We start from the raw sequence: 26830 nt of genomic DNA, 5'->3' as shown, positions 1-26830 counted from the left end.
TGAATTCTTTGTTAGAAGAAGAGACTTAAGTAAGTAAAGCTTTTTTACAATGCAATACTGGGACATTATTTTCATATACGTTAGTTATGAAAATTTGTATTCTTTATATAGAAAAGTCCAAAATACAACTGCATGTTGTTTACAGCCAATTTTTTTGCTTTTCTCAAATTAGACTACAACTTTTAAAATTAAGTTCCCAAAAGCTGAAACTATTTCTCCTTGTTTGACTCTGCACACAAAGATCAGAAAGTCTTGCATGCAAAGATGCACAGCTGAGTTAGTTTAAATTGTATTTTTCCATAAAGTACATGGAAACTGTGCAATATTTCTTCCTTTCAGAGACTTTAGTTAAGTCTTTCTTCCCATAGATAATGGTTGGCAGCAGTGCACAGTGCAGAAGTTGTGTGCTGCACTTCTGAATAAAGTCTTCAATTGAGCCATTGTTTCCACTGAGATAGCCTGCATTTTTCGCTGGACAGAGAGCAGGGTGTAAAAAAGGCACCTTGTGTGCAACTGTTGGCAAGGCTTGGAAGTGAATTAAAATCTCCACAAGGTCTGGGTAGTGCAGTTCTACTCGGTATTGAGCTCTTTGGACGCACAGTTAGCTCAGACATTCCAATGCAGTGAGGCAGCAGGAGGGACACGACTCTACAGTCGAACGGGGGGAAAGCCAACTCTTTAGAGAGATTAGTCTCTATACTGAACTTTCATTCACAACGCGTGAGACACACGATGGCTCTGGACCAGCTTCTATTCTGCAAAGATTTGGAAAAGGCTCCGTTATCCAGTGATCTTGAGTCACTGGGTATTACCACTTAAATAGAATGAGTTGTCTGCGGCTGCCAGAGGTAAGCAAAACGTTTACATGGTATGAGGAAAGGCTAAAAACAAATTAGCAAGGTGCAGATCAGCTGCTGTGATGTTGGAACTTTTTGGGGAAAGTTACTATCTCCTTTGAGATTGGTCTTTATCCAGATACTTTCCTTCTCCTAGGCTCTGGTGTAATTTGATCTTTACAAACCAAATCAAATGTAAAAACAGTTAAAGGCATTTGCGTGATTATCCTAGCATAGCATTTTGGAAATTTCAGACGCCAGATAGTTTGCTGTAGTGTCCTTAATACACCAAGTTCTTCAGTGGCTTAATTGATTTCAGCAGCGAAGTCCTAAACTTGAGAGACTTTGAAGTTGCACCATAATCCAGGAGCAGGCTGCAGCTCTAAAAGAGACGAAAGGTACAGGGATAATAGCTGTAGAACGCTGTCCTATTCGTGCTTAAAAAGCAAACGAGTTGCAGCTGAGAGGAGTAGGACTGCAATGCAGAGGTGTTTCTAACCATTTAAACTCTCCCTCCGTGCATGGAGCACTATATATTTTATGGCGCAAACGCTTTGGATAGGGAGATATGTAAGTGCATGTAACAGTTTTAGCATGAATGGAAAGGCAATGAGTTTAAAACCTCACAGTAGCATACATAACCATGGAGACTCACGAAGGGCGGGGAGAAGGGTCTGTGTGGAAGGCTCCGCCGCAGTTTGCCCTGATGGTGCCTCCTTCTTGCGCTTAGAGGTGGGTGCAAAAACCCTTTTTCCCGTCAGCATGGGGATGCGAGGGAGGGGAGGATCAAGAACCCTCTGGGGTAGTACAAATAATCCAGCCCCGCATGGTGGCTGGTAGGGGAGAGATTGCGGGTCCTTTGGCGTTGCACAGCGACCCGGGGTATGCCCGTAAATCGATGCCTCTGAGGCGCTGGTGGCGGTATGTAACCCCTCTGTGCTTATTCGGAGCGCCACGGGGAGAGCTGCAGAGCTAGCCACCCCTCCCCCCGGCTCAGAGCCCAGGGAGAGGGAGGAGGCGGTGCGGCAGGCAGTAGTGCCCAGCGTGCTGGGCTGTTTGTCCTGTTGCTAATGACTCAAAGGTGCTTCCCTGCTCTGTAGCTCTGCCTCGCCCATCTCCGCTGGGGGGGCGGAGAAGGCCGGGCGCGTTTCCCTGTGGGGGAATCCGGCCGGCACTAGTCCTCTCCTCTCCCCACCTCTTGGGCCGAACGAGCCCCCTGCTCTCCCCGCTGCGCCTCCTTCCGCCCAGCTAGGCGTCGCGAGCCCGCCAGGCCACCTCCCCCCACGGTCAGCCGGAGCGGCCGCCGCGCGCGTTCCCTCCCTCTAGCCTGCTTAGCGGAGCCGTTGAGTTCGGGGGCCGCGCGGCCCCTGACCCGGAGCCGGCTCGGCGCAGTCAGCCGTGTCGAAAGTCCACGGGGCTGCCGGTGTGACCCCCCGCAGCTGCTGCAGCAGGAGGACACGGCTGGGCAGACGCAGAAAGTCGCCGCCTTCTACTTATCCCCAGCGCAGCGGGTGAGGCGCTTCCCCGGGCTTCTTGCCTGAAGTTTGTGGGGCTGTGAGGTGGGTGGGCCTCCTGGTTGCCCAGTCACCTCTATAGGCTGCTTTGGGGGTTCGGATGGTTAGCCCCCCCTTCACCCGGTACCGGGGCACGGGTCCAAATCCTGAATGTGCACCCCGCGCCTCAAGGACTTCAGAAGGATTGTACTAGGTCTGACTTCGCTGCCTTTGCCGGCTACGCTTGCACACTAGTTTGTCACCCCCTTGCTCCCCATAACCGGTTCTTCGTTAGGCCTATGCAGATGATGCTCCACCCTAATATGCAAGTTCTGTGTGTTTATGCTGCCGTGTTTAGCTGTGTAAAAACCCCCATTTTCTGCAGAGGATTTGTGTAAAACCCCCATTTTCTGCAGAGGATTTGTGTAAAACCCCCATTTTCTGCAGAGGATTTGAGGAAATGCAGAGCGATATTTGGGTGTGGATCCTAACAAGCTTGTTATAAATTACAACTGTGTACAAAGTCCTCAGTATCTTTCCCCTCTGAAAGTCTCACTTTATAGCTGGTTTATATGAGTAATAAGTTTCATATTTCATTGCGTTAAACTTTTTGGCTAATAACCTCTTTTGGGATTGTTTTAGGTGCAGCATCTGAATGACTACTAAGTTTTAGGCTACTGGTGAAGTGGTCCTCTCCAGCATTTCTGTGACTTATGTACATTCCTGGTTCTCAGATGTTATAAAAGTTTGTTGTAGGCTGAAACCTGGCAATCAAAGCAGCAAAGTGTAAAAACACTTTTTCCCTATTGGTTCTGGACTTGCCTTTGCTATGGTTGAAAAAGTTTAACTTTGTGACTAACTTTGCATTCCTTAGTAGTCCTATTGAAGTGTTTATAGGATTGGGGCCCAAAATGTGCAAGTCTTGCACATTCTCCGTGTACACTGTATACTCTGAGGAATGCAACTAGCAGGGGAAATCTAGAGAGGAGGTACAAGGACTATCAGCAGGATGAACTGCTGCATTCTAAGTATAGTATGATGGTCAATTGAAATGGTACAATGAGCAGTCTTGTGGTACTTTAGAAACTAACAAATATATTTCAAGCTCGTGGATAAAACCCACTTCATCAGATGAGTCAATTCATTTGTCAAGTCTTTAAGGTGCACAGGGCTACTCGTTTGTTTTTAAAGTTACAGACTAACATGGCTACCTCTGAGGCTTTTGAAATGGTACAGAAACTCATGAAAGTTTAGCTGTGGTTCAAGGAGACGACAGATGTTCAGACTGATTCTTATCTTGCCATGTGGTTTACCTATCGCTAATTATAATGCACACTTGCAAGGTAGAAAAGTTAAAAATAGTATTTTATGTTTATATCAAGATTTTGTTGAATGACTAAAAACATGCACTCTAAAGTGTTTCAGAAGTGAGTATGAGAGTCTTCCCCTCCCCCAAGAAATCTCAGCATCTGAGAACTATCAAATATAAATTATCTTCAATCAGAAGCCTTTATTTTTCAATCATCCTATGAGAGATAGGACTAACTACAGTGTATGCATATTTCTAATTAGATAAAACATTGACAAGCTGAGCACCAGTTAAACATTAGAGGACAAAATTAACAATATTACCGATAAACAAATTTTGTTATAGGGAATTGAATGCATTGTAGGTCACAGAGAAAGCTGCTGAGACACACACAAACTGGACAGCCTAAGTCATAAACAGTGCCCAGTTTGTATAGAAATTAGCAGCAGATTGCTAAATTCTTCCATTCTTCTTAGTCATCTGAGTAAAAGAAACTTTTAATATTTTGCCATATGAAGATATTGGTCTGATACTTTGAGTTCATTTTCCCTTTTCCCCAGCGTTAAGACAGTCTTCTTTGTAGCTAGATTTGCTCTTAGAAACCTCCCATTTTGGGCCCAATTGTTTAAAGCGCTAGCTATCTTCAGCTCTCTAGACTTTTATGTGGCGGGCAATATATTTTTGTTACATTTAGTAAAATTTAATACTATATACAGTTTAACCAGTATCTTATTTTTATAATCATGATCTTGCCATTCTGACAATACAGGCAGTCCCCGACTTACGCGGATCCGACTTATGTCGGATCCGCACTTACGAACAGGGCTTTCTCGCCCCGGAAGTCGGGGCGAGAAAGCCCCGTTCGTAAGCTGCTCCGGTGCCCCTGGTCTGCTGGAGACCGTCTCCAGCAGACCAGGGGCACCTGGCGGGTTCCCGCGCCTCTGAGGCTTTGCCAGAGCAAAGCCTCAGAGGCGCGGGACCCCCCCGCGGCTGCGGCTTCAGTCCGGGAGCCTGTGGTCTGCTGGGGACGGTCCCCAGCAGACCACAGGCACCCAGATTGAAGCGGCAGCAGCGGCGGTTCCCCGCGCCTCTGAGGCTTTGCTCTGGCAAAGCCTCAGAGGCGCGGGACCCCCCCGCGGCTGCGGCTTCAGTCCGTGAGCCTGTGGTCTGCTGGGGACCGTCCCCAGCAGACCACAGGCTCCCGGACTGAAGCCGCAGCCGCGGGGGGGTCCCGCGCCTCTGAGGCTTTGCCAGAGGCTCTGCTCCCCGTGTCCCTGGTCTGCTGGGGAGGGGGGGGAGGCAGCTAGTGTGCTCCCCCCCCCCCAGCAGACCAGGCTTTTGTTTTGGACTCTGGGGCAGAGCAGCTGGGGCGCTGCCGATTGGTCCTGCAGCGCCCGCTCTGGGCACTACTGGACCAACCCGGCAGCACCCCAGCTGATCTGCCCCAGGTCCTGATTCAGCCGCTGCTGGTCAGTTTCAGCAGCGGCTGAATCAGGACGCCTGGGGCAGAGCAGATGGGGTGCTGCTAGGTTGGTCCAGTAGCACCCAGGAGCGGCGCTACTGGAGCAACCCAGCAGCACCCCAGCTGCTCTGCCCCAGGCGTCCCCAAGTCAGCTTCTGCTGAAACTGACCAGCGCTGACTACAGGAAGCCCCAGGCAGAGTTGCTCTGCCCCGGGCTTCCTGGAATCAGCTGCTGATCAGTTTCAGCAGCAGCTGACTTGGGGACCCTGGGGTTCTTAAGTTGATTCTGTATGTAAGTCAGAACTGGCGGTCAGTTTCAGTAGTGTCTGAATCTGGACGCCAGTTCCGACTTACATACAGATTCAACTTAAGAACAAACCTACAGTCCCTATCTTGTACGTAACCCGGGGACTGCCTGTAAATGCTACCTGAGAAAAGACAGAAAAAACTCAGTAAGGTAAGCATAAGAAAAATAATTTAAATAACAAAGTATTTCTAAAAGAAACTTGCATTGAGAGTCATGGAAAAAATTTGGAAAGGGGCTGTAGGAATGACATTTGAAATGCAGATTAGAAATAAGGCACAATTTTTTTATCAGTGTGGCAAGTTAACTATTGGAACAGTTTACTAAAGGTTGTGGTGGGGTCTCTTATCACCAGTAACTTTAAAAAAGATACTGCAGTTCCAGAGTCTCAAACTCTGGGCCTGCGGGCCATCTCTAGCTAGAGGAATTGCGCAGCCTGACACAAGACTCATGGTGGGTGGGGTGGTCATGATCAGTCCACAAGCCTTGCTCCTTCCTACCCTCGCTCTGCCTCTCTCTCATGGCACCTGGTTCCAAAGGACGCAGCTTTGGGGATTGTGGGGTGGGGAGAGGTCTGGTGCTGTGCAATGGCAGCAGTCGTGCTCCTCTATAGTTCCCACAGTGGCAGGAGCTTCAGGGGAATTGGAATGCACTGGGTGAGTGCACGCACTGGGCAAGTGCACTCGCTGTGCTCTGCTTCCCCACAGCTCCTGCTGCCTCAGAGAGTATGGGGCGTCATGACCACTGCTGCCATGTGGTGCCAGGTCCTGCCACTACTCATGATCCCTGAAGCTGTGTCCTTGGGGACAGGATGCCAAGGGGAGGGGAGAGGGCAGGGTGATAATGGGCTGGGAGTCCCGGGCTGGATTGCGCAGTTTCTTTGACCAGGGATGGCTCTTGGGCTCGGAGTTTGAGACCCTTGCTCTCATTCAGTCTAAGGATGTTAAATGTCGGTTAACTGAGTGTTTCTCAACCAGTGGTACAAGTACCCTAAGGGATACTTCAGAGAAGTCTGGAGGGTACTTCAACACAACTGAAATTTGAAGAAAACTGAATTTTTGTTTTAAGTTTTACAGCGCTTTATTTTTGTACTTTTTACACCCAAAAATTTCATCGCCTGCCCAGCTACAATTAAGTTGTTTAAACAAATGTATTGCAATGGTAGAAAAAAGTTTGTGTGTCTGAAAAGTGTAGGTACTGGGGGTACTGACTTTTTTTTTAAAGGGGTACTTTATAAAAAAAAAAAGGTTGAGAAACACTGGGTTAACTTACTAGTCGAGCAGTCGATAGAATTTCTATCAACTAGGCAGTAGGCACTTCTGCATTCCTCCTTTGAAATGCACAACTCCTCGCTGGACCTGGGGTGCATGCAGAGTTCTGCTGGCTCCAGGCTGCATGCGGGCGTGCCAGCTTTGAAATGTATAAGTGTCTCCAGCAGGGGCTCTTGCACATTTGAAAATGGAATTGCCCTCATGGAGCCTAGGGTCTGTTGGGGTCTCAGTCTCCTGCTGACTCCGCCATGCTGCGCTGCCAATTTGAAATGCCACGCAGAGTCTGGGGTCTGCTGGAGGGTCCCCAGCTGACCATGGGTTCTGCGCAGCATTTCAGAGACATCCTAGTCTAACTTTCTGTATAACTCAGGACAGAAATCATAATGGTCTCTTCGGGGCTTAAAATTAATGTTATCAGTAACTAAAATTTTAAACTGTTAGAGTGTTCATTATAATAAAATATATATTTCAAAGATCAAATGGAAATACTCTTTCAATAGAAAGTGTGTTTCCACATTGGTTAAACTTTTGTTTTAATATAACCTTTTTAGGAACCAGACTTAAGGCAGGAACTGTCCTTTTTTTCTGCTTTAGTACAACATCTAGCACAATGAGGTTCTGTTCAGTGAATAGGGTTCCTAGGCACTATGCTAATGCATCAGATTAAACAATCTGCTATGTTTTATATACTTTTAAAAAAAGTTGAAAGTGAAACAGTGCTTAATCATGTGACTCCAACGCAACTAGAACTTATTCTTTAAGTAGCCCTTTGCAGTCATTTGGTGTTAGCTATATGAAAAAGGAGGTGTAATTGGGTGTAGTTCTTAATTATGAAATATAATTGAACTGATAGCTTTTTATAATAAAAAAATTAAAAATGCACTTAATATGCAGAAGTGTGAACCATATTTGAAAGTGGTCAAATTCTGCCCTCAATTACACCATCTTAATCCTATTTAAATTAGTGTTTTGTGAGTTCTTGAGGCCATTAGTGACTGAATACACAAATAAGAGTGGTACAACTTGCACTGCATGCTACTTTGTTTGTCTTGGAAGACCTGTGTGGAGATCTGTGGGTGTGGTTTCCAGAATCATGCTTCTGCCAAACATAGATCATATTGCACTCTTGATTTCTGAGCAAAACTCCCATTTACTTTAATGAGAGTTGTATGCTGGAGAAGAGTGTCAATGTGTTAGCACTATCTACATTTGGGTCTCTTTCTTTAGTGACTGAATTCTGATTTCACTGGATGTTAGGGGAGTTTCTTGAGACTTTGTCCTGTGGGAGATTAAACTCTGGCCATGAGTTTGGTCTGTTTTGTTGAATTGCTGTAGTATTTGAGTGCATGACACAATAGAATGCAGTTAGATATTGAATCAAACCATCCACAGCATTTCTTCCTGAATTTCACTAACAAGTCACAAACAAATCACCAAAGTCTTAACAAATACCTTGTACTTGTTTCTGAAAACTGTAAAGGTGACTCTTCTGCTTCCAGTCCCGAAGAGTGCACACCTAGCAACTGTAAGCAACAGCATTTCAGGTGGTGTCAGCTGTGGTGATTCTTTGGGTCATAAGTGAACTAGCGGGTCAGACCTTGGATTTATACATAACAGCTCTTTCTGCATCCAAATCTCCTGTTCAGTCTAGAAAGGGAAGTCTTGGGTGTGTGAGAAATGTAGGATTGAGCTTTACATGAAGATTGGCACTTTGTAGGCTGGTGTTCCAGCTGCGACGTTTTTTTCCACAGTAGTCTGCAACATGCCTTAATAGACTAAATGAGTTCTGGGCTCTGGAATGCCTTTCACTGTATATTGTTATCAATAGAAAAGTAATGGTAATTTGGTAAGAAAATTGCAATGGAGAGCCTGTTTAAAAAATTCATTTTTTTTTCAATTGGCTTGTAAAGTATTTCTTATAAATACTGAAATGTAATTGAATATTTAAGGTATTCCAGTGTACTATTTCAGTTAACTTCTTTTGTGGTGTTTGTTGTTGCTGTTGAGCCTTCCTAACATTCAAGTACTTAAGCAGAAAAGTGTAATTTTGCTTTGGTACGCAACATTTTCATGAAAGGTATATGTGCAAGGTATTTTTAAATATTTTATTTTGGGAAAATATTTTAATTCTGTAAGTATGCACATGTGCTGCATAGCTTGTATCTAATAATAGTACATTTTGTTAAACAGATGACTCTCCAGTTGCATGTGACCTTGCCCAGTATTGTAGGACTTAGCTGTCTGTTGTTTTAGACAATACTCTGATGTGAGACCTTTCCTCCCACAAGATTTTTCTCTATCCATGCTACAGTGTACAGCAAGAATGCCTCTGATGTGAACTTGTGGTATTTCTGAGGCTTGTGATACAATACATCACTATTCTAACAGTTTTATAATGCATTTATTTCTTATACAAAACTCAGTTGTTTGAGTTCAGCCGCTTAGCTGGCTGATTCCCCGCCCTCATAGCAGGTCAAGTAGTTTGAATTTCCACTTGGAAAGTAATGGTGTGTGGAGGGAATCATCCTGCATAGAGTAACTGCTCTGGGGATCTACTTCATCTACAGTGCCCCCGAATTCCCTTGAAGAAACTTGTGGAGCTCCATTTGAGAAACTTCCATGGTGTTAGCTCTCACCCTTGAATTTCTTTGGCTTGGCTCTTCTTGTTTTGGAACTTTCCAAAAATGAAGAGGGAGAAAATTGTTCTATGTTCTTAATACACAAACTAAAATGCTTTAAGAGCCTGTTTTTGTTACCTTTTTTCCCCCTCCAAAGGTATATTTATAACTAATTTATATAATTATTTGATTCATATGGCTATATTAAGATGGATGCATTTTATGGGATACTTCATTTAGTGGACACTGCTATTTTTATATTTGTCCTTCTAAAGGAATTGTTTATACATTTTACGAATAAGCTTCATGTTTTGGTGACTCTTCAAATAAACTAGACACTTGCTAGATGTCAGTCTCCCTTCTCAAATTTGTGTGAATTGGAAACATCTCTGGCTAAAAGTTGTGGGTTTAAAGAGCTTTAGGGTTAACAATAGTAATAGAAATATTATTTCCACTACATGCATCTGACGAAGTGGGTCTTTGCCCACGAAAGCTTATGCTCCTACACTTCAGTTAGTCTATAAGGTGCCACAGGACTCCTCGTCACTTTTGCAGATTCAGACTAACACGGCTACCCCTCTGATGATAGAAATAGGGAATCTTCCTGTATCCAAGGCTCCAACTCTTGCAAATTACTGTTCAGCTGAGTGGCTAGGCAGGCATGCAGAAGAAATCAGGCCTATAGGTCCACGGGTTGCTGGTCCAAGGTTGATCTGCGACACATTGGGTGTAAAGCAGTGTTGCTTAAACTGTGTTCCGCAGCACATCAGTGTGCCGCGAGGCAGTCGGAGGTGCGCTGCAGAGAATGACAGTGCAAAATGGCCATCCTTAAAGGGGCAGGCGACCTTTTTTCTCAACTTCCCCCGACCCTTCTCCCCTGCCCCGACTTTTTTTCTCAACAAAAAAATCCTTGGAGTTCCCCATTTAAAAAAATATTGTTTGGTGTTCCTCGATCTTAAAATGTTTAAGAAACACTGGTGTAAATGGTCAAAGACCAAACAAGATTGCTTGAATGCCTCCCGCCAGTGGTTCTTCCATAATTATTGGAGCAAATAGATTGCTTAATGTGGTTCCCCCAGAGTTCTGGGAGAGAGACTACTGTGTAGTGCAATTCCCATCCAAGCCCTTTCACTCCTCCGTCCCGTTCAGTCTGATTGCACAGTTTTTGCAGATGTACAGAACGGGGAACACCCTATATATCTACCTTTCCTCTGCATGTGGTCATGTCATGGCAGTGTATGTAGTCTTGCCTCCCTTTACATGAAGTAGCTGGAAGAGGAAGTGAAAATAGGAGCTTTAGAAACTATTATGTGTAATTTGTATTAAAAAGCACATATAGCATAGAATCCCAATGAGGCCAACTTGTCACATATTAAGAAAGAAGCTTTTAGATGCACACAACTAATCTATAACATGAGTACAAAACTTCTCTATTTTTTTGGTAGTTATTGCACTCTCCGGCAAGGTTTCAGACAGATAATTATACTGGCACTGTTTTAGGTTTAATGTCCTTTCAAATGTAGCTATTGTAACTGGTTTTGATTGGAGGTCTGTTTCAGTTGTAGTTTCATGTAATAGTAGTCCTCTCTCCCTGAGTAAACCTGCATATTAAACCCCTTATCCCCAACCCCACCCCAGAGTAATGATTTAAATGAAGAAAAAAAATTGGTCTGTCATTGAACAGTGTATACTTTGTTATACAGCCACGCCCCGAGTTACGACCACCTCCACTTACGACCATCCACACTTACGACCAAAGCAGTCGTAAATGCAGATCCGAGTTACGAACGGTGATCCGCGCTTACAAACAGCACGGTCGCCATGTAACTCTATGGGATCCGAGTTACAAACACTTCGAGTTACAGACCAAGTATTGGTCTGTAACTTGTTCATAACTCGGAGAGCGGCTGTACAACCTAAGCATTGAGTATTTTGTCCCTTTTTATAATCGCTATATAGTCTCATAATATACAGTAATATCCATCTTTTTAATTGTTTTTAAAAGTCACTTAATCACTTGTCAGTAAGTGAAAGACTTTAGCATACCACATTTCTAATATGTAGAAAAATAACTAATAGAATTGTTTGGGAAACAGAGCATTTGGCAGAGTTACAAAATTTGTATGCATTTCTATTTGCTCTGAGTGGCAACTTTTATGCAGTTCTTTCCTGTCACAGTCCTCTATTTACACTATGAAGATCTGGTTATAAGAGGGATTTGCTAATGCACTTTGTTCAAAAATAAAGTCACTAGGGCCAGGTCTACACTAAAGGGGAATGTTGAATTGAGATGTGCAACTCCAGCTACATTAATGTAGTTGGAGTTGATGTACCTTAATTTGAAGTTCCCCCTCATCCCCACAGTGGGAGGCTTATGGGAGAAAACACTGTCATCCGCTTCCCTTACTCTTTGCAGGAGTACTTGCTGCCAATGGGGGTTCCCTCTTAGTCTGATTTAGTGGGTCTTTACTAGACTCAGTAAATCAAATTCCAGAAGATTGATTGCAGCAGCATCAGTCTTCCCCCTAGTAAAGACATGGCCTGTGTAACCAATAACTTGTTCATGATATGATTCCTCTCTTGTGTTTTGCTTTGGACTTTCCCAGCTTCTCTCTTCTCCCCATGTCCAATCCTGTTTGCTGCAACTTATGTAGTATTCTGTGGTTCGTATGGTTTGCTGCAACCAAAAGTCAGTTGTGTGATTGTACTTTTAATTTCATAAACCTGTCAGGTGGCTGAATGACTTTGAAAACCAGCAATGTCTTTTTTTTTCAGGGCCTGTTTCAATGTCCCTATCAGTTCTACAGAAGGTCTTTTTTTTTTCTTTTTTCTTCTTTCTAACTTTTGAATCCTTGCAGACCTGTGAGAAACCTGAAGATGCTGCCTATCAGCTGAGCTGGTAAAATCAACAGAAGGTTGGCAAGAGTACATATGCATAGCCAAAGGCTGCTTATCCACCAGTCACACCATATACTAACATTCTGCCCTTCCCCTCCATAAGGCCTCCTCATGAGTCAATGTCTTGCACAATCCTCAAGCTAGCCATTCTGCTAACATAATAAAGTGAAATCTACAGGGAGTCCGGGGAGTAGAGAAGAAATGATTTTGCTGAGGAAATAAAGGAAGAGTGAATAATCGTCTGTTCTTTCTTTCCCTGCTGCCAAAACCTGTCCTATGTCCACATCCCAGGCCCACTACAACAGCTCCTGCACCTTCCCACTTTAAACATTGGAACACTTCACTGCCATGTCAGCTGTGTTACAAGAACACCTTCCCATTTGGATCAGATGTTCTGTAACAAGTTGTATTACTAAACAGTTAATAGAAAGATACAGCCATTTTACTCAGTGCATATTTTTAAAACACTAGTTTGCATATGCACTACTGTATACTTGTTTGCTCAATTGTTCTGAGGGGCTACCTAATCTTCCAATTTCACAGGATTGATCTGAAGTATATGTATAAACTTGCCTTTTAAACACAAATCCTGGAACTCTGCCCTGACTACACCAGGGACTTCTTTTGAAATAACACCAATTATTTTGAAATAGCAAGTGGAGCATCTACACTTCCAAGCCTGTTGTTTCAAAATAACAGGGTGGTTACTTTGAAATAACTCCTGCTTTTCATGAGCAATAATGCTTATTTCAAAATAGTTATTTTAAAATAGCGGTAGCGTTGATGCTCCACTGCTGCTATTTCGAAATAACTACTCCCGAGAATCATTCAAAGTTATTACTTCCCAGTGCTTTTTGGGGCTCTAAGGCTACATCTGCACTTCAGGGTTTTTGTGCAAAAACTCATGGGCTGTGTCTAGACTGGCAAGTTTTTCCGCAAAAGCAGCTGCTTGAATTTCCGCAAGAACACTGAAGATCTCATGTAAGATTGTCAGTGTTCTTGTGGAAATACTATGCTGCTCCTGTTCGGGCAAAAGCCCTCTTGCACAAATGCTTTTGCACAAGAGGACCAGTGTAGACAATGCGGTATTGTTTTGCGCAAAAAAGCCCTGATCGCGAAAATGGCGATCGGGGCTTTCTTGCGCAAAACTGCGTCTAGATTGGTACGGACGCTTTTCCGCAAAAAGTGTTTTTGTGGAAAAGCGTCCATGCCAATCTAGACACTCTTTTCCGCAAATGCTTTTAACGGAAAAACTTTTCCGTTAAAAGCATTTGCGAAAAATCATGCCAGTCTAGACGTAGCCATAGAGTGTCCATACCTCAAGCACATTTTTGCGCAAGAAAATTTACAGTAGAATGGCAGAACAGAGGGCTTTTTGTGGTAAAGGTATACCTGTTTCTACAAGGAATAACTCGCCTTTTTGCACAAGAACTCTTGCACAAAAAGGTGTGTGTGGGGATGCTCAACAGGGGTTTCTTGTGCAAAAAGAGCCTATCAGAAAAAACACAGGTGCTTTGATTGCCATTAACAGAATGGCCATCAGAGCCTTTTTGCTCGAGTGTCCATGCAGTGTGGATGCTCTCTTGTGCAAAAGCACATAGCTTTTGTGATGCGCTTTTGTGGCGTGGATGCACTTTTGCGCAACTATTTTTTGCAGCAGATCTCTTCTGCAAAAAGCTTCTTGCACAAAAAGCCTGCAGTGTAGACATAGCCTATGTAAAGAGAGTGCATCCACATTTAGGGAGCCTGGCTCAAACTAATTTTGAGGCTTCTCTGTAATGTTGAGCATGCTATTTTGAAATTTCCTACTGTGGACATGCTCTAAGGATGCTACTGCACCCCTTGGCTTGAAGTGCTTTCCAGTTATATACAGGATTTACAGCTATTTTCAATGGCTTTCAGAACTCGTTATAATTCACCTTGTGTTTGTTACTTAGTCAGATGTTCTAAACTGATATAGAAAATATCTGCTGCAAATTTTATTAACCTTATCCTGTAATATAACAGTGGGAGGCGGTGTTTGTAGTGTAGTGTTTTTTTTTCCCACAGTAGCAGAGAAATGCTGTATGCAAAAGCTTGGTTTTTAATCCATCTGCCTGTTGGTTCTACATTGGAGACCACTGCTTTAAAGAAATCCTCTCTGCAGTCTTTCAATCTAGCACAAAATCACTTTTTGAATTAAAATGCATTCCAGGATCCCTGCCTCCTGTCCCACCCCTTCTCTGGGGCCAAGCCCTGTTTACTCCATGCTTCCTCTTTTCCCCCATCCTCATTCTCTCTCTAAGCTGGGGCAGGATGTTGAGGTTCTGGGGGTAGTGCAGGCTCTGCTCTTGGGCTGAGGGGTTTGGAGTATGAGAGGGGCTCTGGGCTGAGCATGGGGAAGAGGGGTTGGGGTTCAGAAGGTGGGTTCAGAGCTGAGGCAGGGGTTCAGGCTGTGGCTGGGCATAGTTTTATCTCACTCTTGGGGGTGGCCAGTGGAGCTAAGGCAAGCTCACCCCCACCCTGGACCTCTGCCATTCCTGAAAGGGACAGTATGTCCAGCAGTGGCTCCTGGAGAGAAGGGGCTGGTGATGGCTCTGTGTACTGCTCGGCACTACCTCCCCCCCACCTCTCATTGGCCATGGTTCCCTGTTCCTGGTCAATGTGAGCTGTTGAGGTGGGCAAGGACAGTGTGTGGTGACCCCTTGCCTTCCTTCCCCAGGGCCGGTAGGAATATGCCACTTGCTTCCAAGAGCAGCGTTTGGCCAGGGCAGGGGAGAGTCTGCCTTAGCACAGCTGCGCTGCCAGAATGTTAGCAGTTGTTCTCCTGATTTGGCTGCAAGAGCATCCAGGAGACTCAGCCTGTTTCTGGGAGACTCTTTGCCACTGTTCTGCACATGGATATTAAAAATTAGAAGGAATTAATTTTATGTACTAATATTGAGGTAATGTGCAGCTGTGCACCACCAGGAGAAACCAAAAAACCTAGATCTATATGGCTACATCTAGATTGCATCCCTTTTTTGTAAAAGGGATGCAAATTAGCAATTGCGATACGTCTAATGAAGCGGGGATTTAAATCTTCCCCGCTTCATTAGCATAAAAATGGCTGCCGCTTTTTTTCAGCACGGAGCTTTGCTGGAAAAAAGCGCCAATCTAGACGCGGATCTTTCGGAAAATAAAGCCTTTTCTGAAAGATCCCTTATTTTACAGAAAAGAGATGCAATCTAGACGTAGCCTATATGTTTAAAAAAATTATCATAGGGAAAATTACTCCAGCTACGACAGGTTAGACATTTCTTGACTTACTACTGAAAATTAAATTTAAATGAGAGAGATAAAAATTAAGAAATGCACAGACCAATGAAAAACCTAAAATAATACCCTTTTTGAAAGTAAAAGAAGTAACACTACAAATGTATGTTGGGTAAGGAGGTGTGAAAGACACTGGCTACGTCTACACTGGCCCCTTTTCCGGAAGGGGCATGTAAATTTCACTAGTCGTCGTAGGGAAATCCGCGGGGGATTTAAATATCCTCCGCGGCATTTAAATAAAAATGTCCGCCGCTTTTTTCCGGCTTTTAAAAAAGCCGGAAAAGAGCGTCTAGACTGGCCCCGATCCTCCGGAAAAAGTGCCCTTTTCCGGAGGCTCTTATTCTTACTTTGAACAAAAATAACAACCACTTTGAAGTAAGAATAAGAGCCTCCGGAAAAGGGCACTTTTTCCGGAGGATCGGGGCCAGTCTAGACGCTCTTTTCCGGCTTTTTTAAAAGCCGGAAAAAAGCGGCAGACATTTTTATTTAAATGCCGCGGGGGATATTTAAATCCCCCGCGGATTTCCCTACGACGACTAGTGAAATTTACATGCCCCTTCCGGAAAAGGGGCCAGTGTAGACGTAGCCACTGTGTATTTGAGTGTGACACAGATTTGCATTGCCCCTTTAAGTATGCCAACCTCTTTAAGACACAGGAGCAGCTGCCAGAAAGCTCTCCATCTGAAGCCTTGTTTTTTTCCTCTTCTCTCCCCTCTCCTGAGATGGGATATAAGAGTGGTGGAAGTGGACACCCTAACATCAGCACTTCCTTTTTTTTGCCTCCCCCATCCTGTGCAGGAGGCTGAGGGGATAGCTCCAAGGTAGCGAGCAGGAGAAGCAAGGCAGTGGGGATATGGAAAGCTGAAATGCTATCACTTGATAGCCTCTCAGCTAAACCAGTCAGCATCACCTGTCAGAGGCTTCAGGATCTACCAGTAGATCCCGATCTGCTGGTTGGTGACTACTGTTTTGAAGGGTTGAATAACTTGTTCTCTAAGGCAGATGTAACAGATTCTTTTTCTCCAGATAATAAAAGTTAAACAAGTGTCCCTTTTCCATAGGTGTACAGTGGTTTAGCCCAGTGTTTCTCAACCTTTTTTATAAAGTACTTCTAATTTTTTTAAAAAGGGGGTATCCCTAATACCTACAGTTTTTCAGACACACAATTTTTTCCTACAATTGCAACACACTTGTTTAAACAACTTCATCGTAGCCTGACAGGTGGTTGTTATTTTTGTACTTCCAAAAATTTCAAGCGCTGTAAAACTTGCAACAAAAATTCAGTTTTTTTTCCAAATTTCAGTTGTGTTGAAGTATCACCCCAGACTTCTCAAGTACCCTGAAGGGTACTTGTACCACTGGTTGAGAAGTACTGGTTTAGGCAGGAAAAGGTTTGCCTTCCCAGATTGCCAGCCTGGCTCTGCCCATGCTCTTTTTCCCAGTACATCTGCTGTAGTAGACTCAGGCCCCCCAGCTGCACCTGCACCGACTGTCCAGGCCATTTTTGTTTAAACCATACTTCTTTTGTCCTTTGCCATCAGAATTTGATAGAACTGAGAATCCGGATTTTAAGCATATTTGGGAATATATTAGATATGTGGGTATATTGGATATACTCTTTAATCATTTCATGTGACAAGGTGTTTACTTAAATCATCTGAGTGGAATATATAGTTTTCATGGCAGAATGCTATTAACATCCAAAATCCATTTTTGTCAGTCACAGTTTTCCCATTCACTATGTAGCTTGGATTTTGTTAATGAATGTAAAATATTTGGTTACTAAGCCACAAATAAGCAACAGCAAATATAATCTAAGGCTATGTCTACATTGCACACTTCTTGCGTAAGAATGGCTGTTCTTGTGTAAGAATTTGCTGGCAGTCTACACTGCACGCGTGTTCTTGTGCAAGTAAATTTACAGTATAGCGTCGGAAAACAGGGCTGCTTGTGTGAGAGCTCTGACGCTCCGTATCAGGAAGAAGCCTTCTTGCGCAAATGTTCTTGGGCAAGAGGCCAGTGTAGACAGGCAGCCAAGAGTTTTTGTGCAAGAACTGGCCTCCCAGGAAAAAAGCCAAGTGGCTACTTGTACGCTCCGTACCCGCACTCACAGCTCCTTCCCTCCTGGTTGCTGAATCCCCCCTTAAAGCCACACGCAGCCTGCAGAGTCCATGTGGCAGCAGCAGCACAGCCAGCAGCTCCATCTTGCGGCTCTGCCCTGCTGCACCCATGAGCCTCCCCAGAGATGTTTGTTCCAGGGGGACACCAAGAGCCTGCACCCTCCTCCCAGCAGCAACCCCAGTACTCCCAGCAGGCCCAGAGGGGCACAAAGTGGTGTGCCCCTTGCTGGTCCCAGGCAGAGGTCAAGGCCCTTCTCGACCTGTGGGCTGAGGAAGAAGCCCTCCACATCCCCGTGCCTGTAGCTGGAATGCAGGCATTTTCAGCCACATGGCCCAGGTGCTCTCCCAGCAGGGACATCCAGCCCGGACCCTTGAACAGGTCCAGGCTGAGGTGAAGGAGCTGCGCCAGGGCTATGTCCGGGCCACTGAGGGCCAGGGGGCAGGAACCGACACCTGCCCCCACTATGACCGTCTCCATGTCACTGTTGGGGAGACAGCTGTGAAAGGACCCTCGGTGCCTGTGGCCACCAGCCTGCGCCCCCACAGTCACCAGGCCAGCCACGCCGGAGGGTGATCTGCCCACCGGGTCCAGGTTGAGGAGGATGAGGACGACCACAGCAGCACCTTCACCTGCCACCTGGAGCCAGTGGTGAGCAGTCAGGATGTCTCCCGGGCTTCATCTGAGGACGGTGAAGGATCCTCCAGTGAGTGTTGCGCTTCTCACTCGCAGGAGCTGGGTTCCCTGCGGGCAGGGGGAGGGAGCGTCACTCAGGCAGTTCAAGCTGCATGCTGTGTAACAGTACACAGCACGTGCAACCTTGTGCAGCCTGACTGTGTGGCATGTGGATGCAGTAGGCAGCTCCAGGGCACTCCTGGGACCCTGCTGCTCACACACATCCTGCCCAGAGGGGAGGGGGAATGCCGGCTGGAAGCAGCCAAGGCCCCAAGAGCTCAGGCCAGATCCCACACCTCCTGAAGGGTGCCGCACACAGACAGCACGCAGCCATGCCTGCCCATGTGACAAAGCAGCTACTCCTGGGAAAACTGCAGTGAGCCAGCCCTGTGAGCATGGCTGCTCCCGGTCCCTAGGCTGCCCTCGAGGGAAGCCCCACACTGCGACCATGCACTTCCCTGGGCTGCTTGTGTGAGGGCTAGTGGGAGGCGGAGCGGGGAGCAGTTGGCCTGGCCCTGTGGCCTCTTGAGTTTTGCTGCAAGGGTGGTATACTCCCCAGTTGCCCTGGTTCTGTCTCTGAGGACATCAATTGACAGGGGTCCGAGAACCCAGACCTCGTCTACCATACTTGTTCCTATGCAATGTGGGGATGTGTACGCAAACATGACTACAGCATCGCTGGTGTGTTGCTCCTACACAGTGACAACAGTCAAAGCCATGTGCTCTGCCTTGGGGAGGGAATGTGCACAGTGCAATGCAGACACACATAAGAACACAAGAATGTAAGAATGGCCAGACTGGGTCAGACCCGAGGACCATCTAGCCCAGTATCCTCTTTGCCAACAGGGGCCAGTGCCAGGTACCCCAGGGTATGTCTACACTACAGCCCTAATTCGAACTAACTTAATTCGAATTAGTTAATTCGAACTAAGCTAATTTGAACTAGTGCATCTAGACCTAAAAACTAGTTTGAATTAGCATTTTGCTAATTCGAACTAGCATGTCCACATTGAGTGGCCCCTGAACTGAGGTTAAGGATGGCCGGAAGCAGTGCCGGCAGGGCATCAGATTAGGATTTAGAGCGTGGAGCTGCTGTCTCAGGCTAGCCGAGGGCTGTGCTTAAAGGGACCCGACCCCGACCCCCACCCCGGACAGACAGTTCTCAGGGGTTCCCCGCTCGCTTGTCTACCTCGATGAGGGACAACAAAGCAGTCCTGGCTTTGGAGTGCCCTGAATGCCCACACTCGGCACATCACGGGACTCGGCCATCAGCCTGGCTGCACTTGCCGCAGGCTGCCATCCGGGGGAGGGTCAATTGGGGGGGGCTGCAGGAGAGCTTTCACCCCGAGGAGTCCGCAGAGCCACCCTGGTCCTCCCCATTGGGGGCTCGTACCCAATTCCTCCCTCACCTCCTTCCACTTACCCCTCCCTAGCCCCCCTTCCTGATGAACAAAATAAAGGATACGTGTGTTCAAAAATAGAAACTCTCTTTATTTAACAATACTCGGGGAGGAGGTGGGGTTAACCTCTGGGGAGACTGGGAAAAGGACGTGGAAGAGGGGAGGGCAAGTAAAATGATCAGGGGTTTGGAACAGGTCCTATATGAAGAAAGGCTAAAGAGACTGGGACTTCTCATCTTAGAAAGGAGGAGACTGAGGGGGGATATGACAGAGGTCTATAAAAGCATGAATGGTGTGGAGAGGGTGCATAAAGAAAAGTTCTTCATTAGTTCCCATAATAGAAGGACTAGAGGACACCAAATGAAATGAATGTGTAGCACGCTTCAGACTAATAACAGAAAGTTCTTCTTCACAAAGCAAATAATCAACCTGTGGAACTCCTTGCTGCAGGAGGCTGTGAAGGGCCGGGAGGGGGGCAGAAGAGTTTCCCTGGTGGTGCCCAGAGTGGCCACCAGGGAAAGCTGGGGAGGGCTAGCCTCCCACTAGTTCGAATTAAGTGACTACACAGCCCTTAACTTGAACTAGGCGTTACTCCTTGTGGAATGAGGTTTACCTAGTTCGAATTAAGCGCTTCGCTAGTTCGAATTAAGTTCGAACTAGCGGTTTGCCTGTGTAGCGCCTATCAAAGTTAATTCAAACTAACGTCTGTTAGTTTGAATTAACTTTGTAGTGTAGACATACCCCTAGAGGGGATAGACCAAAGACAATGATCAAGTGATTTATCTCCTGCCATCTCTCTCCAGCCTTTTACAAACAGGGGCCAGGGACACCATTCCTTACCCCCTAGCTAATAGCCTGTTATGGACCTCACCTCCATCAATTTATCTAGCTCCTCTTTAAACTCTGTTATAGTCCTAAGCTTTCACAGTCTCCCCTCGCAAGGAGTTCCACGGGTTGACATACCACATGCCAAGTGGCCAGGACACAGACAAGGGTTCTTCATTCACAGTGATGTCTCCCAAGGGTTACAATCCATGGAGGATCACTCTACTCCCCAGGGGAATCCTGTATGCAGCCATACACACGGGACAGATTAGGCCCAAGCCACAGTAGTGTGGTGTCACCTGGGCTCAGGGCAGAGAGTGTGGGGTGCAGGGACAGTGTGCGCAGGACTGCCTCACTGTCTTATCATTTTCTCTGTTCTCTGTAGCAGGACCACCTAGGAGCAAGGGACCCTCCAGCCCTGCGGTGGTGGCACCACCAACCACCCAGGCACCAGTCTGGCAGGCCAGGCAGCAGGACCAGCTCCTATGGTGACACGTGCAGGCCGTTGAAAGAATTGAGGCAGCTATCAGCCAAAAAATCGAGGCTGACGTGGAGTGGCTGCAGCAGGCATGGGGGCAGTTTCTGCAGAGGTGTGACCACGTGTGTGACATCATTACCACCCTGACGTCGCACATCGGTCACGCCGTGAACTATGGTATGGTCTTGCCACATCCTCCTGTCCTTCCTGCCATGTCCAGGCCCCTTCCAGCTACCCCTCCTGCTGCTGCCATGCCCCCACCTGCTGCACCCCATCCTACCCACATCCCCGTCCTGCCTGCCCGGACCTGGCCTGAAGAATGGCGAGGCCTCCGCACCCACGGAGGCACTGGCAGGAACCACCCCTCCCAGCAATAGCTTCCCCTCACAGTTGAGAGGCCCCTGCCACTGCCCATCCTTCTTCCCTATTGTAAATAAAAATAAAAGTCTTCTGGTTTTTGAAGAAAAAAATGGTTTTGTTTATTGGGATGCAGGGGAGGGAAGGATTGGGAATGGGAGGGAGATGTAGATGGGAGACAGAAGTGACCCTACTGTGGGGCCTGGGAGACTGTCGTTCAGGGCCTCCCAGATGTGCACCCCATATTGGTGCGCCTGGTGGCTGTGTGGGGCTGTTCAAATGCCCAGCCCTCGGCTGCTATCTACACCGGCAGAAAGGCCTCCCCCTTCTGCTACATGGTTTTGTGGAGCACGCAACATACTGCCACAACTTCAGGAATGTTCTGCTCACCCATCTTAAGATGGGTGAGCAGACAACGGAAGCACGCCTTCAGCTGGCCAAAGGTGCACTCGACCTGGTTGCGGGCCCGGTTCAGGTGGTCATTGAAACGTGCCTGGCCGGGGTTCATCCATCCTGTGTAGGGCCACATCAACCTGGGCATGAGGGGGTAGGCCGTGTCCCCCACCATGCAGAGAGGCATGTGGACATCCCCAACTGTAAATTCCTGCTGGGGGAAGAAAGTGCCCGCCTCCATCCTGCGATGCAGGCTGAAGTTACGAAGGACTCAGGTGTCATGTGCACTGCTGGACCACCCCACATAAATGTCTGTGAAGTGGCCACGGTGGTCCACAAGGGCCTGGAGAAGATGGAGAAGTATCCCTTCCGGTTAATAAAATGGGCCGCTCGATGTTCTGGGGGATGGATGGGGATGTGGGTTGCATCCATGGCTTGCCCGCAGTTGGGGAACCCCAGAGCAGCAAAGCCAGCCACTGTTGCGTCCACGTCCCAGAGGCGGATGACATGCTGGAGCAGGATGTCGTTGATGGCAGGACAACCTGCAGAAGAGCGTACAAACACAGGGAATGCACCAAATGAGGCAGGGTAGGTGCATGATCCCTTGGTGGATGCCTGCCCCACTGTGATGCCCTCTGATGCTCTCTGTCCCCAAACACACCAGGGCCCCCTCGTCCCACAGCCTCCCCCCCCCCATACCAGCAGGCCTGTGTGAGAGAGGGATGGCACAAACCCCTGGGTGACGGGGCTTCCCCCACTCTCCCCAGCCTTCAGTCTTCCCTTCCCCCGTGCAGGGAGTGCAGCATCCCTCCTCCCCCAGGACTTACCTGCATCAACAGCACCGACTATGGACCTGCCCACCCTGAACTGGTGTCCCACTGAGCGGTAGTTGTCCGGGGTGGCCAGCTTCCAGAGGGCAATGGCAACCTTCTTGTTAACCGGGATAGTGGGCCCGCAGCTGGGTGGTACGTCTCCGGAACTCAGGGGCGAGCCAGGCACACAGCTCCAGGAATGTCTGCTTTTGCATTCTGAAGTTCCGGAGCCACTGCTGGTCATCGCATTGCTCCAGGACCAGCTGGTCCCACCAGTTGGTATTGGTGTCCAGTCTCCAATAATGCCTCTCCGCAGTCGGGTGGGGATGCCACAGGGAAGCCATCGCATTTATGGAGAGGGAGTCCAGAGCGAGTTCGGTCTCGAGCTCCTGCAGGAGTTGCACAGAAGCATGGAGCAGCAGCTGCAGGCACTCCAAAATGGACGTGTGGGGCCAGGGCAGGCACAGGGCCACCCCTGGCTCCATGGCACAGCAATTGAGTATAAGGCTAAACAGACAAAACAGACACCGGATGGGGGAAGAAGTACAACACATAAGAGTGAACAATATGATTGCAGAAAACATCATGTTCCTTGAGTGATGTCCCTATGGGTACTCCACTGTTGGTGTCGGGCTTGCCACGGTGCCACAGATCAGAGACTTTTACAGCAGTGTTCAAGAGGTGCATCGTTTTCCCACTTTTGAAGTTAGCGCACGCAGCCCAATTCCTCTTAGTTCCTTCTTTGCTTCCCTTGGCTATGGATGGAGCTCCAACCTCTTTCCGCCTTGTGTCACTTCTGTGAAGGAAAAGAGAGAAAATTAGATATTGTAGATTTACCTATTCCTGTTCATTTTCTTTTGTTAAACAATTAATAGTTAAAAAAAAACCCCACAGTTCTCTTACTTCAGCTTGTATATAGTTAGTCAGAAGGTTAGCGCAGTGCAGTGGCAAGCTGCAGCAAACTGTAAAACACAAAAAAAAGTCTTATTCATAAATAAGGGTATGTCTGCTTTGCATTCCTCCTTCCAGAAAGGAATGCTAATGCAGGTGAGCGAAATTGCAAATAAAGCGCAGATTTGAATTTCCTGTGCTTCATTTGCATAATCGCGGCTGGCCGCTTTTTCGAAATACCCCTGTCCACAGGGAGCCCGAACTCCCTACAGATGGAGGCTGCTCAGGCATCCTGCCTGCCATCCCCTTCTCTTCCTCCTACCCCCTGACTGCTGCATATGTATCGGCTCCTGCCTGCCCCACCCCCCTGCGCTGTTCCCACTGATAGAGAGGCAGCAATGTGTTTGTGTGGTGGGAGGGAGCAGGTGGCTTCACAGGAGTCAGTACAGGTAGGGAGCTTGCTTGAAAGCTGACTTCCCATGTCAACTGATAGCAGGCAGTTCTCCCTCACCCTCCATACTGCTGATTCATTGTCAGAGACAGCAGCATGGAGCAGAGAGGGGGGGCGGCTCCGTAGGATCAGGTGCTTGTGGGGAGCTGCTCCCACCTCCCCGCCCTTGCTGCCTCTTGATAGAGAGGCAGCAAGGGGTTGCATGTAGTTTGGATTACCTGATATGTGTAGGCTTATTGGTTAATTGTTTAAATTGCTAAAATCCGTAGCTTTTAAGAGGGAGAACTAATATAGCCATTATGGTTAGGAAGGGCTGCATTGCCATTACCAGCACTTCTCCTTTCTCCTTCACGTCTGCCTGTATCTAGCCTGTAACCTGACTGTGAATGCCTCTACCCAAATCCTGAGTTTCCAGAGACTGTTGCCTACATTTCCCTCTAACAGAAAACCATACTGGGTGGACCATCCAGGGTGAAAGATTCCTGCTTGTGGAATCTCTTAGGAAGCAGGTAGGAGAGCTGTCAGAAAAGGTAGCTAAGTTGAGGAGCATTCATGGTAGCTAAGTTGAGGAATTCCTTGAGAGTATTCATGTGGAGATGTCCCAGGTTGAGAAAGCTCTACAGCTACAGAGGATTGCTGGCACACCAATGGGAGAGAAGAGGTGACTCTGTCACATAGAGGAAGCTGACAGCTGGTTACTTCTGACAGGAGGCAGTGCTCCACCACTGCTCCAAACCTACCCACCATAGTGATGGAGAACTGTTATGTTGCCTTCACCTCTCATTGTCCACTAAGATGGAGAGAGAGAAACCATGTACCCCAAAGAGGAAATGTAGGGTAGTGATAATTGGAGATTCTCCTCTGAGGCAGTCGGGGCACTCATCTGTTGCAGTGACATGGCTTTGTGGGAGGTATACTGCCTGCTGGAGTCTGTATCTGAGATGTTATGGAGGGATTGTTGAGTATCATCAGACCCTCTGACTACTACCCTATGCTACTCATCTATGTAGGCACTAATGATACTCTCAGCAGATCAGAAGTGACTGTAGGGCTCTTGGAGTATGGGTGAAGGAGTTCATAGAAAACAGTCTACAAGTACCCACGGGGACACACATCTTGAAGAACCATTGTTACTGCACTAAGGTGAGTAACGTCCTCTTCTCATTTGCTTCTCCCATCCCCAATACAATCTCTCAGCTCTCATTGGACAGAACCAGCCAATGGGAGCTGACGGATTGTGTTGGAGATAGGATCAGCCAGCAGGAGCTGAGAGATTGTGCTGGGGCAGTGCGTGAAGGCTTCACCTGCCCCTGCAGAAAGCCGAAAGCCGCATGGAGCAGCCAGCCTCTCTGTGCCATGGGGCTGTGTGGCAGGCAGAAAGCCTGCTTGAGGGTCTCACTGGGGTATTATCTGAAGCTGTCTAGGTAAACACTTCCCAGCCAGAGATTGCTTCTGGCACCTCACACCTCTTGCCCCAGGTCACCACCCCAAACCCTCTGCATCCTCCTCCCCGAGGTCATAACTCCCTCTCAGACCCTGCACTCTCTCCTACAATTTTCTTAGGTTGGTAGCTTTTTAAAAATCTATTTCTAGAAGTTACTAAATAGTAGTCAGTACTGGCTGGCATTTTAAATTTAAAACACTGTACAAGTAACGAAGCTAAGTGAACATAGATGAAAAATTTCCTTTGGTTTCGGTGTCCTATTGTTTATAACTTGAAACGATGAGGGGCAACCTAGGTTAGTGAGTGGGTCACATGAGTGGTTTGCCTTCATGCCAGTGGGCCTGATATTGTCATAAGTAAGATGGTCTCCCAGAATAGGTTAGCTAACTGTGCTTATGTACCTAGAATTTGCTGGGTGTGTTGATTGAACCATCGCAGCATTTTAGATGCAGAGGGAGCGCATGGCTATCACAGTCAGCACTCAGCTCACTTTAAGGCTACGTCTACACTGGCCCCTTCTTCGGAAGGGGCATGCTAATTTAGAACTTGGGAATAGGGAAATCCGCGGGGGATTTAAATATCCCCCGCGGGATTTAAATAAACATGGCCGCCGCTTTTTTTCCGGCTTGGGGAAAAGCCGGAAAAAAGCATCTAGACTGGTGCGATCCTTCGGAATAAAGCCCTTTTCCGGAGGATCTCTTATTCCTACTTCAAAGAGATTCTCCGGAAAAGGGTTTTATTCCGGAGGATCGCGCCAGTCTAGACACTTTTTTCCGGCTTTTCCCCAAGCCGGAAAAAAGCGGCGGACATCTTTATTTAAATCCCGCGGGGGATATTTAAATCCCCCGCGGGATTTCCCTATTCTGAAGTTGAAAATTAGCATGCCCCTTTCGAAAAAGGGGCCAGTATAGACATAGCCCCTATGTCTTTGTTACAGGCTTGCTTTTTATGTGTATGTCCAGAACCTACCACCCTGGAGCCCTAATCTTAGTTGGGTTCTCTAGGCACTAAAGAACAACTTCAATAATAAATAATGTGGAAATATTTGTATTAAAGCATGCTAGATGTGTACATATGAATACACCTGTTTCTACAGATTTAATTACATAGATATCTGGACAGGTGCATTTTTGTGGTTGTGTTTTCTGGATTTGTATTTGGGCTTCAGGAGAGGATCTTTAATGGACCGCTTGTAGCTCTGATAATGTGTGATCCTAATGCCACACAATTACAATATCTTTAGTTAACAAAATACATGGAGCTGGATATGAAAAATGGGAAGAGGAGAGGAAAAGAATCATGAAAACCACATATTGAATGCTGAATGCAGATTTGGTCAGCTCATCTCATAAAAGATCTATTGGATTTGAAAAGGTACAGAGAAGGGCAAAAGAAATGATAGGTATATTGAACACCTCCTATATGGGGAAAGATTAAAAAGACTGGAATTTTGCAGCTTGTAAAAAGATGACTAAGGGGCTAGGATAGAGATCTATCAAAT

General features: G+C 46.9%; 1 protein-coding gene across 5 annotated transcripts in view; it reads left to right on the top strand.

Moving 5' to 3' along the window:
- The first annotated feature begins 455 nt into the window (after positions 1 to 455).
- PLCE1 (phospholipase C epsilon 1) overlaps positions 456 to 26830 on the top strand; it is a 379433-nt gene continuing 353058 nt past the window's right edge. For 3 of the 5 annotated variants that reach the window (XM_089780165.1, XM_089780164.1, XM_089780162.1), the window contains exon 1: positions 456 to 848. The gene's annotated coding sequence lies outside the window, so the exon portion shown is untranslated. Of the gene's footprint in view, positions 849 to 2114; positions 2348 to 26830 lie in introns of those variants that run through there. The other 2 variants (XM_089780166.1, XM_089780163.1) reach the window with 2 other exon arrangements.

This window comes from Pelodiscus sinensis, chromosome 8 (assembly GCF_052426305.1).
Source record: "Pelodiscus sinensis isolate ZL-2025 chromosome 8, ASM5242630v1, whole genome shotgun sequence".
Classification (NCBI taxonomy): Eukaryota; Metazoa; Chordata; order Testudines; family Trionychidae; genus Pelodiscus; species Pelodiscus sinensis.
The sequence above is the reverse complement of the archived record's forward strand: the minus strand, read 5'-3'. Positions and strand labels throughout refer to the sequence as shown.